Consider the following 13916-nt stretch of genomic DNA (forward strand, 5'->3'; position numbering starts at 1 on the left):
CAGAGCGCAGTCTGTGGTCCAGGCATGCGCAGAACAGGGAAAGGAGCAGGTTCTTACTGCTAGAGTCACAGGAGGTAGCCTGTGAGGGATGCGTAGGGGGTTTGGGGAGAGCAAGTTAGCGTTCTTTATCCTAGGAAGGGGCAAAGCCAATGGGAAGATGTGGAAGAGTCAAAGAACAAGGTCAGAGCAGACAGTAGGAGACCTAAGACCGAGGTCGCAGACATCGCTTTCTGGTTGCAGGGAATGGGGGGTGGGGGGAGGGGGAGGGTCTTTCCTTGCTTTTCCTGATGGAGGGAGGGAGGGAGGGAGGGAGGGAGGGAGAGAGAGAGAGAGAGAGAGAGAGAGAGAGAGAGAGAGAGAGAGAGAGAGAGAACAAACAGAGGGTATAATACCAGTAGAGGAGCTAACACAGACCTAGAAGAAATCCAGTGTGTGTTTGGGTGACGGCAAAGGTGAGCTGGCCTTCGCAGGCACCATTAGAAACCGGCCTCACTAGGATGTTTGGACCTTTAATTCCACAAGTACGTGGGAACCGCCTCAAGTTTGTGTTGTCAGTGTTGCTTCAGAGGCATAATGCTCACATGCGTCCTGTTTCGGCATCTAAAAGGATTTTTGTCCTCATATAAACTCCACAGCAACCATATACAGGCTTCCTTGGGCCATAAAATGCTCACGTGTCTCTGCAATCATTCCTTTTCCCCACCACACCATACCCCAAACCTCCGACGCAACCAACCTCTGCAACTGACTGTTTCAGAACGGTCTGTCCTACTTTTGTTACTGACTCCTTTCACTTAGAAGGACCCATTTCAGCTCTTCTGTGTTTGGTGTGTGCATCATGGTCTGGGGTTCGTTTCACTTGCTTTTAAACTAGGCGTGTGCTGAACATAGTTGGATCTGCCTATTGCTAATCAGCTCACTTAGGGGATATTTGAGTTATTTGGGTATAAGTAAACTGTCAGCCTCGTGTGCAGTGGGCATGAATTGTCGTGTGAATGTAAATTAACCCAGGTGAAAAGTTATCAGCCAATAGGAGTGAAATTTCTGGGTTTAGGAGCAGGTGTTTAACTTTGTTTTAAAAGGAAACCTGGATCCGGAGGTAGTGGCTGAATGAATGCTTGCCTAGAATCCTCACAAAGAGGCAGTCAGAATGAAAGCCTACGAAACAGGTTTCAAAGCAGTTACATTTCGCACTCCCACCAGCAGTGTCTGAAAGCTTCACTTGCTTTGTGTCTTTACCAATGATTCATGTATGCGTGTACATGTGTATGTGTGCAAGTGCATGTATGTGTGCCTGTGTGTGTGTTATTTTAACCATCTGAATGGGTGTTTTCTGGACTCTCCAGGGCTGTTCACTTGTTTTCCTCAATATCTAGCAACGTGGAATGGCTTTTCAAGTGGCATTTGCTATTCTCAAATCTCTTGGTGAAGCGTCTGCTCAAACCCGCGTGGTAACACTGTCATAGTTATGTGTCAGTAAACCAGATGTGACAGATGTGAGCCTAGCAGTAGAGCACCTTCCCAGAGCTTGTTAGCAGTGTGGTCCTGGGCCTCATCTGGGTCGAGGTGAACCAGAATGTTAAGTTTGCTCTCACTGTGGTTCCTATATTTTTATATAGGTACATAACACACACACACATACACAGAGCATGAAAGTAGAAGAAAAACTGTTTAAGGAGACAGAGAGAACTGATAGGGAAAGGCAGCAAAGGAAGAGGAATGTGTTTAACACATAGACACATATGGAAACCTTCCAAAGTAAATTAATTTTAAAACCCAGAATCTGGGGAGGTATCTTAAGTCAGCAGAGTTCTTACCTAGCATGCACAGAACATTGCATAAAACCAGGCCGGTGTCTGGGGACTATAGTCACGACTGTTGGGAAGAGGAACAAGCCAAAGTTCAAGGTCATGCTCTGCTACACATGAAGTCTGTGGCCAACCCGGGCTACAGAAGACACTGTCCCAAAACAATGAATATCAAATTAACTATTCTTGAGCTCTCTTTGCTGAAAAAAAAATGACAGATTACTGAAAAAAAGATTCCTATGGCAACTGATTTTTTTAAAAAAAAAGTTTTATTTATTATATCTAAGTACACTGTAGCTGTCTTCAGACACACCAGAAGAAGGCATCAGATCCCATTGATTGCTGGGATTTGAACTCAGGACTTCTGGAAGAGCAGTCAGTGCTCTAAAAAGCTGCCATGCTCCCACCTTGATGATGATGGACTGAACCTCCAAAATATTTAATAGGAGTGGATGTCAATGTCATGATTTTTTTTTTCTCATGTGATTGACAAGGAGCTTCTGAGAGACAGCCCACCTGAAAATTTGAAAGTAAAGAATGACGTGGCAAAATACAGCTACCCTCGGACACTTCAATTGGAGGAAATGTTTCACCCTGTAGTAGAATTGTATGATGAAGATAGATTTGTTAAAAGAGTCAGCGCAAATTTTATGGTGTGGGAAATCCACGGCAGGAACAACTACACCTTTAATTCTACCGTGCAGCAGAATGGTTGTATTAAAGAAGCACAGACATGGGACGGCCTCCCACTGGACGATGTGTGGGGCCTCAGAACTACAGACCTTGCTTTTCTTATTCTATTGGGAAGCCAGGAGACCTAAGTCAACTATCCGAGATTCTAAACTATTCTAATAAAACCACATGAAATGGTCTACATCGTGTACTGGAATGTGTGTGTGTGTGTTGCTTGAAGATCTTGGATCCAAACTATAGCTTCTGTAACCTAACGACTGTTACTGCTATGGAGAGCTTAGGACTGATTCCCAGATCAAGGATCTACCTGGCAGCTGCCTTGACTTTTGACCTGATGCCCATGCTCATCAGTGTTCTAGCTCTGAGCCATTTCTGGTACTCAAAGGTTTACAGACAGTTTACTTTTGAACCACTTCGTAAGCCTCTTGCAAAACAGAAGAATGAATGCAGAAACCTGCCAGTTAACTCCAAATACACATATCTAGATAGATAATATACTTATAGGTAATTATATTAAGAATATTTGCCTAAGAAACATTAAATATAAGCTCATAGTAATATTAAATTCAATGTTAAATGACTCCCCCAAATAGCATACAGTCTATTGTTGTGTTTGCTAATCCATTTTCATGATAGCATATATACTGTTATATTGCATTTGAAAAATAAAAAACATTCACCTTTGCCTATTAAAAAAAGTCGTTATGTGGTTTGTTTGCTTATCAATGTTGAACAGCACTGGAGGTTATAAGACATTAGGGAAAGAAAGTTAACAGGGCTGTTAAGGCAGCTGTGAGACTCTGCGATCCCAGGGAAGCTGAGCAGAACACCGGAAATTGGATTTGACGCCTCTGCAAGGCTGGCCAGGAGAGGCCTGCCACCTCAGGGCTCGGTTCCTTTCGTCCTCCTAGCTGACCCCACGGTTGCAGAAAGGCCCTCATGCAGAAGGGACACACGTGAGACAGTAGACATGTCCGTTCAGTCACCCAGTCATGAGCTCCCGGACGAGTGGGGAGATTTGTCAGTCCGTGAGGCAGAACCGGGAGACAAGTGTTTTAGCCTGTTACACTGCTGTCTTATGGAGCACACCCGGATAAGGCCCAGCCCTCCGAGGAGAGTTCATACAGGCATATCATTAGTATGTTAAGAATCACGGCAGAAATATAGCTTACTCCTCTGCAGTCCCGAGAGGGTAGAGATTAAGCGGGGTGGAAAATTAAGGGTGGCAGGCAGAAGGATTCAAAAATGAGCCGTCAGTCAGCCTGCATTGAAGAATTTTAGTAATAGCTAACATGTATAGGATAGTATGGGCCATAGTCAACCATACTGTTGTTTTTGAGACGGAGTCTCACGTAGCCCAGGCTGGCCTCCAACTTGCCATGTAGCTAAGGCTAACATTAGCTTCTGATCTTCCCTGCCTAGTGGTGGAGTTACAGGTATGAGCCTCTGTCCCCCTCTACGAGACACTGGAAATCCATTCCAGGACTTCACATGTGCTCTGTGGGTTCTCCATTGACTGGGAACACACTCCTAGATTCTAATGCTTGGTGCAAGCAAGAGCCCAGTAAGAGGCAGACCCACTGCCCTTAGACTGTACAGAGCAGTTTACCATGGCACTGGGGATTTGCTGACTTGCTCCTTACCTCAGATGAGTCCTCAGCTCTGGCCGCGTTGTGAGCCTGGGCATTCCAGGAAAAGCCAGGGATTACAGAATACAGCCTTCTGGTTGCCTGTGGAAGACTCAGCCTTGGGGCACCTGGATTTCCTTTACTGCTGAGCAGCCCCTGGTCAAGCCTGCACGGTGGTCATCTGGCCCTGCTGGTGCTTCTCTCTGCAGGCAGAGCTGGACAGTGTCAAAGGCTCGGCTGGCCTCCGACTCCATAACTGTGGAGTTCTCCTCTATCTCAGGAGATAAAAGCGAAGGCTGCCCTTTGCTATTTCTCGGCCTCCTCTGACAGGAGAGAGGCCTGTACACTGTACAGATTTCCAGAAGGGACCTCAGTGGTAGTTTGAAGAAGTAAACAGGGAGATAGAAGGCTAGACAGGACCCGTCCCAGCCTTTAGAAAGGCTTTGTGGCTCCTCCACATGGCTAAGGATCCTTTGCAAGCTCTCGGACTCTATCTCCTCAACATTCCTCCTTTGGAGCCTTGACACCGGCCTGACCCACAGCGGTCTGTCAGGATGCTACCGTTCCAACCACCTTAGGAGGCTGGATCCAGGAGAGGCTATGCCTCACAAGGTGCCACGTCAAATTCTCTGCCTGTCACCTACTTGTCACATGCCAGAAGAGAGTTGTGTAATGTGTTTGGGTCTTAGGTTTCCCTTGGTAAGATACACAGAATTCAGTTCCTCCCTCGTACGCATGCATTACACAAACCAGTCTGGGAAGAGTAACTTGCAGGAGGCAGCATATGCTGAGTCCGAATGGGAGAGCGATCTTTGGAATCCACCTGCCTGACTGGGTTAGAATCCCCATCCTAGCAGTTTGCAGATATGACCTCTAGCAAGACCCTGAGCCTCTCTAGGTTTCAACTCCCACTGCTGGCGGGGAGGGGATTCGATGCAGCGCTGGCCAGCTATACAGAATGATGCCATAGCAACTGGAGCTTCCTGAACCACTAGACCTGCGGGGGGCGGGGGAAGATGAACCATACCTGCTCTCCAGCTGGTTCTACGTGGTACCCTCACACCTAGGCAAGGCGGTTTCAGGCTTTCGAGAGATTGAGAAGTTGAACCGTTCTTAGAGACCACCATGTTGGTGCTACCAGATCAGTGTGGCTGAGAGGCCATGAGGAATCCCACCCCCTCAGACAACACAACATCCACTAACAAGACTAAGACCTAATAAAAAGAAACCCCAGCCCTTAGCACCAGAAGCAGCATCTGCTGTACTTGGTGGTACGGATCCATCTTAATTAGGTGTCTAGTGCCGTGATCATCACCATGACCAAAAGCAACTTGGAGAAGAGTAGCTTTATTTTGGCTTCCAACTCTCAGGTCCTGCTCTGTCACTGAGGGAAGACAGGACTGGAATGTGGAGGCAGGAATAGAAGCAGAGGCCCTGGAGAATGTCGTGCTACTGGCTTGCTCCTCCCTGCTTGCTCAGTCTGTGTATCTTACACAACTCAGGATCACTTGCCCAGAGACAACATAGCCCGCAAAGATCCAAGTCCAATGGTGTCATCATCCATCAAGAAAACATCCCACAGACTTGTGAACAGACCAGCCTGGCGGAGGAATTTTCTCAGTTGAGGTTCAAACATCTAACTTTGTATCAAGATGACAAAAACCAATCAGCGCAATGTCTGAAATCTCAGAACTCAAGAGGCTGAGGCAGGGGGATTAAAGTCATAAGTCCCACGCCGATCTGGGCTATAAAACAAGATCCTGTCTTAAACACACAAAAAATAACAAAGCAAAAATCAGAGGTGTATAATATGTAGCAGGCCATGTGCCTCTCCTTTACCCTAAGTCCTAAAAAAAACCTCAGAGGCCACTTCCTTGGAGTCCCAGTCAGACAATTACACATTTTGCTCTGCTGGGGATGTGTGTCATTCAAGGATAGTTCCATAGTTTTATTTATAATTCTCTCTTCTATCATCAAGTCCAGATCAAGAGCTCCAAGACGCAATTATCATCCCTTGCCAGGGAGTGGAGGCAGAGATAAGAGCAGCAGCAGCCCTAAGGAGTGCTGTCTAGAACCAGCCTGAACTCCACATGTGAGCCAGGACCCCACACACGAGTCCTTCTTCCTTTTGTCATGGGGGAAAAAAAATCACTGCAGAAATCACGCTGCTGATGAAACCGAAGCGAGGGCAGAGAGTCAAACTCCCAGAAACCAGTGCAGCTGGGGAGTGAGAGCCTCTTCCCTAAAAAGGAATGAGGCTGGAGGGGCTGCGCTCTCATCTGGAGCCTGTTTACTAGACTCAGGCTATCTGGGACGGCCCAGGACAAAACAGATCCTTAGTCTCATTTTCAAATGCATTCTAAAATAAAAGTCAACAAAAGTCAAGCTGAAAAAATTTTAAGAGGTCTGGAAGAAAGTGTCCTGTTTAAACAAACAACAGAAGGAAGGGAGGAGGGAGGGAGGGAGGGAGGGAGGGAGGGAGGAAAAGGGAGAGGGAGAAAGGGAGGGAGGAAGAGAGGGGGAAGGGAGGGAGGACAAGAGGAAGGGAGGGATGGGGGAGAGAAGAAAGGAAAGAGGAAGGGAAGTAGAGAGAGGGGATAGGAGGAAGGGAGGACGGGAGGGAGAAACAAGCCTAAGCCTATCTGTCTAAATCCCCAAGTCCACATTCAGAATTTGCTGTTTAAATGTGAAATTGTGGCCCGTGAAGAGAGCCTTATCTCTGATTTATTCCAGATTTGATCTGAATGTCCGTACTAACTTAAGGTTCTGACCATGTTTTTTTATTTCCCTTTCAGAGGCAGCATCTGGACATTATACCCAGACTGGCTTCAAGCTTGTGATCCCCCTGCCTCAGCGGGTCACAGCTGGACCTGCAGGTGTGCTCCTGTTGACAGGTGAGGCTCACAGATCCTTCCTTGTTCCTCTCTTGCTTAGCTTAGGTCATTTCCAATTCCCCCTTGTGAAAAGCCTGTGGTGAGCGTCTTCCTCAGGAGATAGTTCTGGAAGCTGAAATACTGCTTTTAAGTGGTGTGAACACTTTTGCTCCCTGGATGCTTGGGCTTTGCTGTTCTTCCACCAGGGAATATATAGTTATCTGTTTCATCATTACTAATTAATGATAATCTTTTACGTTGTGAGACGCTAATTTTTTTAATTTGTTAATTTAATAGCAAGATAATCTATTTTCCTGGAAGCATTACAACTTTTAGGAAGGCCAGTCTGCCTACCTTTTCCTGTCGGCATTCTCTAACTGCTCTGGGCTGGCAGTCTCTACCCACACACTGTGAGCATGAGGTGTGTGAGCGTGTAGGGAAACCTTGTCCCCACTCACCTAGGCCACACTGTGGAGTGACTGGGATCCTCTGGCAAAGAAAGTGGGGGTGAAACTACTTTGAGGGTAAGAGGATCAGTTGCCCAATGACAAAGAGAACCGATGAGTCACTGGTGTGTGTGTGTGTGTGTGTGTGTGTGTGTGTGTGTGTGTGTGTGTAGAAAGCAACAAAGGAAGGCACCCTAAGAAATACAGTGGGTGACTCCCCCACCCCCGGGTGTTTAAGGTACTAAGGGGAGGGAGTCTGTGAGAAGCAAGAAAATGAAACACCGGAAAGAAAAAATGGGCCCATGTGCCTGAAGAGGGGTAGCCTGGCAAAGAAAAGAAAAATAGTCATTGCTCAGAGATACGTGAAGGAGAGAAGCCGCAGGGAGGGTTAGGGATGTGAGAGTTTGTGTCAGCTGGACCTGACTCAGAGGAGCGGGACATGATGGGGCAGCAGGAAGCTTCAGAGCCTCTGTGGAGAAGAGAAAACAGAAGCAGAGCATGGTGTACTGAGGGTGCCTGGTCCTATCACCTGGTCGACAACCCTACTCAAGATGAGCCCCACAGACCACAAGCCAGTGGGAAAATTTGGAGTTGCAAGTTTTTAGCTGTTGATAGTCATGTTATCCTAAGTCTGTGGTGATGAGCTGGCTTTGTCATTGTATCAGCCAGCAAGCAGAGTCATTAAGGATGGTTTGCTCTTACAGACGCTAAGCATTTGACGGTAAGCACCTGGCAATCTGACGGAGAAGGCCGTGCACACCATCTGCCTTTGTGTCTGGTGGTGACGTCAGAGTCACTGCAGATGGACCCTGGGTCCCCCATATGGCTTTTCTCTCCAGCCTTGAGGGTGGGAAATGAAAGACGTGTGTGACCCTTGTCAGAGGTACACCACAGCCAGCCCAGGATCTGGAGCTATCAAAGAAGGGAAGAAGTGTAACCTGAACAACTTGCAAGGCCAGTCTAAGGAGACAATGTAAGCCACAGAGGCACCTGGCAACCTTTTAAGCATAAACATGGAAGCCACCAAGCTGGGAAGATGGCTGAGACAAAGTTGTGGCAACCCCATCCTTTATAGATCCGATACACACATATGCACGTGTTTAAATGGTCAATCCCTCGACTCCTCCTCCTAAATCTCTCATGGAAAGTCTTAGAGGAAAGGAAACCCTGGGGTTCCAGGGATCCTTGTGGCTGAGATGACACCTTAGGAAGCCACCACAAAGGAGCAGCATCTGTTTCTAAAGTGTCTAAGGCCCTGGATAGAGACCCTCCTGAGGATCCAGGACATGAAGTCAACTGTGGGTGGAGCTTGAGTATTGTAAAAGGAAAAATGGCAGCCAAAATGTTACAATTAGGATCCAACCAAAGTCATTCCCTTTGTTATGGCCCAGACAGAGGCCTTTGGAACCAGTTTTTTGTTTGTTTGTTTGTTTGTTTTTCTGTTTGTACAAACAAGAGAACTTCCTACCTGCTGACAGAGCTTCCTAAGCTAAGGAAACTGTCACTGTGATGGTAAGTCACTGAGGTTTAGGGTAAAAGGATCCCTCCCACCCTGTGTTTGGCAATGCAGCCTTAACTTTTTCTTCCTGTCTTGGCACGCTCTGGTTAACGTAGCTCTGCCAGGACACTGAGAGCCATTTCTCTAGCCAGCACCACAAGTGGTGCCTGATCTGAGTGGTCAACTCTCCTGTGGGGACAGTGCAGTGTGACCTTGAAGACTCTTGCACCACCCAGGTCCTCTTCAAGCAGCTCTTCTGTTTGCCATCCAATGAAATATGGCCGAAATAGCACAGTGCCAGGCAGACCCCAGGCCCTGTAGCTTCTGTCCATGCTGAGAGATGTGGTGGCTAGTGTAGAAGTCAGGCTCTCTTGGTTCTGAGAGAGACAGACAACATCCGTCTTGGTGTGGCCTGCTAGCTTCATCTTTCTCTTGGCCTTTGTTTTGACTCAGGGTTTCATGCAGCCGATGCTGGCCTTGCACTCTTTTAACCCTGAACTTCTCTGCCCTGCCATCCCAAGTGCTGAAATTGCGGACATGGGGAACCGCACGCAGTTTTATGAGGTACCGAGGATCCAAGACTTTGTTATATGCTAGGAAGGCTCTACCAACCGAGCCGCTCCAGTCCTTACTTCACTTTCAAGAGGAGATCAAAGGGGCTGGGGATTTAGCTCAGTGGTAGAGCGCTTACCTAGGAAGCGCAAGGCCCTGGGTTCGGTCCCCAGCTCCGAAAAAAAGAACCAAAAAAAAAAAAAAAAAAAAAAAGAGGAGATCAGCACTACCTAGACTGCCAAGTGCCGCCCCACCCTTGCCTGATATGTGACTCGGAGAGGGTTATATTTTAGTCAGGTACAGATGTAGTTTGTTTGTTTTGTTTGCTACAGATATTCATTTAAGCTATACTGGAAAGTACGACCATCTGATAGTATCTGGATTTGAAGAATTTGGAAAACACTCTTGGAACCCGGAAGTTGGTTCTGGAACCCGGAAGTTGGTTCCTCATCGCACTCTCATCCTCATCCGCACTCTCAGCCGTGTTCCTTTTCCTCTCCTTCTCTGTGGTTCCCTTTTCTTTCTGTCTCTCTACCCTTCATTCTCATCCCACAAGCTCACAGGCAAGTCTCAATGGATAGTCCTGAAACTAGGCCGGGGCCAAGAAGAGATGGTGCCTGGGAAGTGACTGACCTGTGCACCCGGTGCATTGCTCTGGTGGTGATGGAGTGGGTCGGGGCCCAGGCAGGAACTGAGGAAGCCTCCCGCTTGTCTTCCCCATCACCCTCCTCTCAGGCCTTCACTGGTGACCAGACTGTCTCTGAAGAAAGGAAGACCATGGAAGCCATAGTTGTCTTGACCCCATCTCCCTGCTAAAGAAATTTTTCTAAATGCCTAAACCTAACTCCCCTGACTGTTCAGAAAGACTCAGAGCAGTCTCAAACACACAGCCAGGCACCCACCCACTTGTGATTAGAGCCAGCAAGGCCTGGGTGATGTTGGCCTGTGAATTTTTCTGCATTTCTCCCAGATGCAAACCCACCATGCTCTTGAGCCACGGTCCAGCTCCCTCACTGCCTTGTGAGGTGTATCTGATCTCATGACCTGCTCACACCAGTCCTTGCAAAGGGGCATAAAGTAGTCTGGAATACAAGGTAGGTCCCTGGTTCAGAGTTAAATTTATAATGCTGTTTCCTCCCCCCACTTAAATCATAGGGGTCCTTCCGATAGCAAAGTCTGATACTGTCTCAACCGTACCCTGAAGGAACTGGCTGGCAAGGAATTGGGACCAGCTCTTAAGGGAGGGGCTCTGACAGCGTGGTCACCAGTTCTACAAAATGGTGCTGAACAGAAGCTCAGGTTGCCGTGAGACCAAAAGCGAACTTGGTACACATGTCAGGCCTTGGAACTGGTACCAAGAGGGAGCACACTCAGAGCGGCCTTCTGCAGCCTCTAGGAACAGCTTGGCCCTTCCCCACACCATGCTGTGGACTAGGGACAAGTCAAGGATCTGGTTGGCTGGCTAGCGACCAGAATGGTACCTTATAGCAGAAAGATAACTTGGGCACCTTGGACCAGAACCTCTGCCTTTGACTTGGGAGCTCGTTGGAAATGCCAGACTCAAGTTCCACACACCTCAGCCACAGAAACCATGTACATTAACACCCCAGGTGGCTGATGCAAGTGTTTCAGAAACTCAGCTGTAGAGCTGTGCACTGCTAATTCACACAAAATCCCGGTCCTCAGGAGACACAGAGTGACTTACCTAAGGTGCACAGCTGAAGCTAGAAATTTCTCTGAAAAAGTTCTCTTTTAGTATTTTAATTACAATTTAAGTTTACCATCCACCAGAGTCAATGATTTGCACATTCCTGTGCAACAGATTTTCATTTATTTTTTTATTTTTATTTATTTACTTAACAGTGCTGGGATTAAATCCAGGATGTGCACCTGCTGGGCCCGCGCTCTGTCACTGAGCTGCACCTCCAGCTCTAAACAGTTCTGAGCTGCTGCTGGTTTAGAGAGCTTTCTAGTGCACCGCTTTGCCTGTGGCAACCGTCAGGAGAGACTGTGACAGCGGGTGTATCTTTCAAAGCTCTCTGTCTCTGTCTCTGTCTCTGTCTCTGTGTGTATGGGTGTGTGTGTGTATGGGTGTGTGTGTATGTGTGTATGGGTGTGTGTGTATCTGTACATGTATGTGTATGGGTGTGTGTGTATGGGTGTATGTGTGTGTATGTGTGTATGGGTGTGTGTGTATCTGTATGTGTATGTGTATATGGGTGTGTGTATGGGTGTATGGGTGTGTGTATGGGTGTTTGTGTTTATGGGTGTGTGTGTATAGTGTGCATGTATGGGTATGTGTGTGTATCTGTGTATGTATCTGTGAGTGTATGAGTATGTGTCTGTGTGTATGCATCTGTGTATTGATGTTCATGTATATTGAGGTTCATGTATATGGGTGTGTGTGTGTGTGTACCTCTATGGGAGTGTGTGTATGGGTGTTTGTGTATATGTGTGTATGTGTATGGGAGTGTGTGTATGGGTGTTTGTGTATATGTGTGTGTGTATGTGTACATGTACGGGTATGTGTGTGTATCTGTGTATGTATCTGTGTGTGAGTGTATGTGTGTGTATGGGTATGTGTCTGTGTGTATGCATCAGTATATTGATGTTCATGTATGTGTGTGTATGTGTGTGTGTGTGTATGGGTGTTTGTGTTTATGGGTGTGTGTGTATATGTGTGCATGTATGGGTATGTGTGTGTATCTGTGTATGTATCTGTGTGTGAATGTGTGTGTGAGTGTATGTGTGTGTATGGGTGTGTTTCTGTGTATATGCGTCTGTGTACTAATGTTCATGTATATTGATGTTCATGTATATGGGGTGTGTATGTGTGTGCACACGCCTGTGTAGAAGGCATCAGACCCCCCAAGGCTGCAGTTACAGGCAGTTGTGCTGTCTGACATGGGTGCTGGGATGCTGACTCAGGGCCTCTGCAAGGACTTGGAATAACTAAGCCACCTCTAGCTCCAGCAGGTGTTGTATTTCACTCACGGCGTGAGCTTAGTGTGGTTCTCACTGATTGCTTCTGGATCTGTGATGCAGGGGTCTTTATTTTTCTTACTTTTAATCAGTTAAGGGATAGAACACTGAAAGCAGCTAGTAAATTCGGGAGCCAAGTTCCCGGCATGGAGAGCTGGAACTGGATTTCCCAGTGGCAACTGAGAAGTGAGGAGATGAGGGGGTCTGCAGAGGACAAGCTGCGTGGCACTGGACGAGACAACTCATCTCAGGTCATCACTCTGAGGACTGAGGTTCGAAGGTTCACCTCAGGTTATCACTCTGAGGACTGAGGTTCGAAGGCGTCGAACTTTCCACACTGCAGCCACAAAGCTCATGCTCCCGAGCCTGAATCTGAGTGACGGAAAACCTCTCCCCAAAAGAAATCCTTACGACGCTTCGAGGAAGCTCCTGATTTTGTCGGATCACCACGTTCACCGCTGTCTTTGACCGTGGGTGGCCTGGAGGCCACAGGCTGGAAAAGCCTGGTCCTTAAAGCAATTTCCAGACGTGAGATTTTAGGACTCAAAGTTCCTTCCTTTGCTTCTACTGATGATTCTCTTATCTGGGTGCCTCTGGTTTAGGATTAGGAACTGCTCAGGCCAGAGGAAAGGGGCGGGATTGAAGGAAGAAATCAGTTTCGCTGTGAATGAAACATGCCAAGTTGTGTTCAAATCTTCCACCCAGCTTACCGGGCGGCCTCGGCCATGCCTTTCAGTGGTGTTGTAAGGTAACTGAGCACGCTTGCCTACAGAATTTCAAGCTCAGTTCTTCCAGCTTATAGCACATCTCCACCTCAGTTCAGCTATCAAGATGATGCCTTTAAAGCAGAGAAGGGGATTCAGCCTGGAAGAACTTCCTGGAGGCCCCGTACCACAGAATGATGTAACTGCAAACAGATCAAAAACATACAATGCGGGGTTGAGGATTTAGCTCAGTGGTAGAGCACTTGTCTAGCAAGCGCAAGGCCCTGGGTTCGGTCTCCAGCTCCGAAAAAAAGAAAAAGGAAAAAAAAAAAAATACAACGCTCAGAGAGCTTCCGCCAGCACGTGCCAGCTTAACAATCTGGGGAATTGCTGTGCTTCAAAACATTTGGGGTTTACTTACTAGCAAATCCAGGCCATCTAGATCCATTTTGAAATGGATTGTCAGACCAACGATGGTCTCCAGGGTCAAAGGGAAGCTTGCTCCTCCGTTAATGATTGTTCTCCAAGTGTATTGTTTAGTAACTGGGACCCACACGGGGTCTGACGGGCTGAGGTCTAGAAGACACCTCACTAGCTACGCCTCCGTGTAAGCGAGGTCCCAGCAAACACTGGTTCAGGCACGTCTCGGAGTAACACACCCTCTCTGCTTCTATTTTCAGAAAATTAATGAACGACTTCAGTTATGGCAAAGCAGCCCTGTAGCGCAAGGGT

At 47.4% G+C, this 13916-nt stretch overlaps 1 long non-coding RNA gene across 1 annotated transcript; it reads left to right on the forward strand.

The window, feature by feature from the left end:
* Positions 1-6424: 6424 nt before the first annotated feature.
* On the forward strand, positions 6425-13490 carry LOC148001179 (uncharacterized). The gene is made up of 3 exons (XR_015637227.1): positions 6425-6533; positions 6925-7023; positions 9831-13490. It is a non-coding gene; the product is annotated as an uncharacterized LOC148001179 (long non-coding RNA).
* Positions 13491-13916: the final 426 nt, after the last annotated feature.

The sequence above is a fragment of the Rattus norvegicus genome, chromosome 14 (assembly GCF_021556685.1).
Source record: "Rattus norvegicus strain SHRSP/BbbUtx chromosome 14, alternate assembly SHRSP_T2T, whole genome shotgun sequence".
Taxonomy (NCBI): Eukaryota; Metazoa; Chordata; class Mammalia; order Rodentia; family Muridae; genus Rattus; species Rattus norvegicus.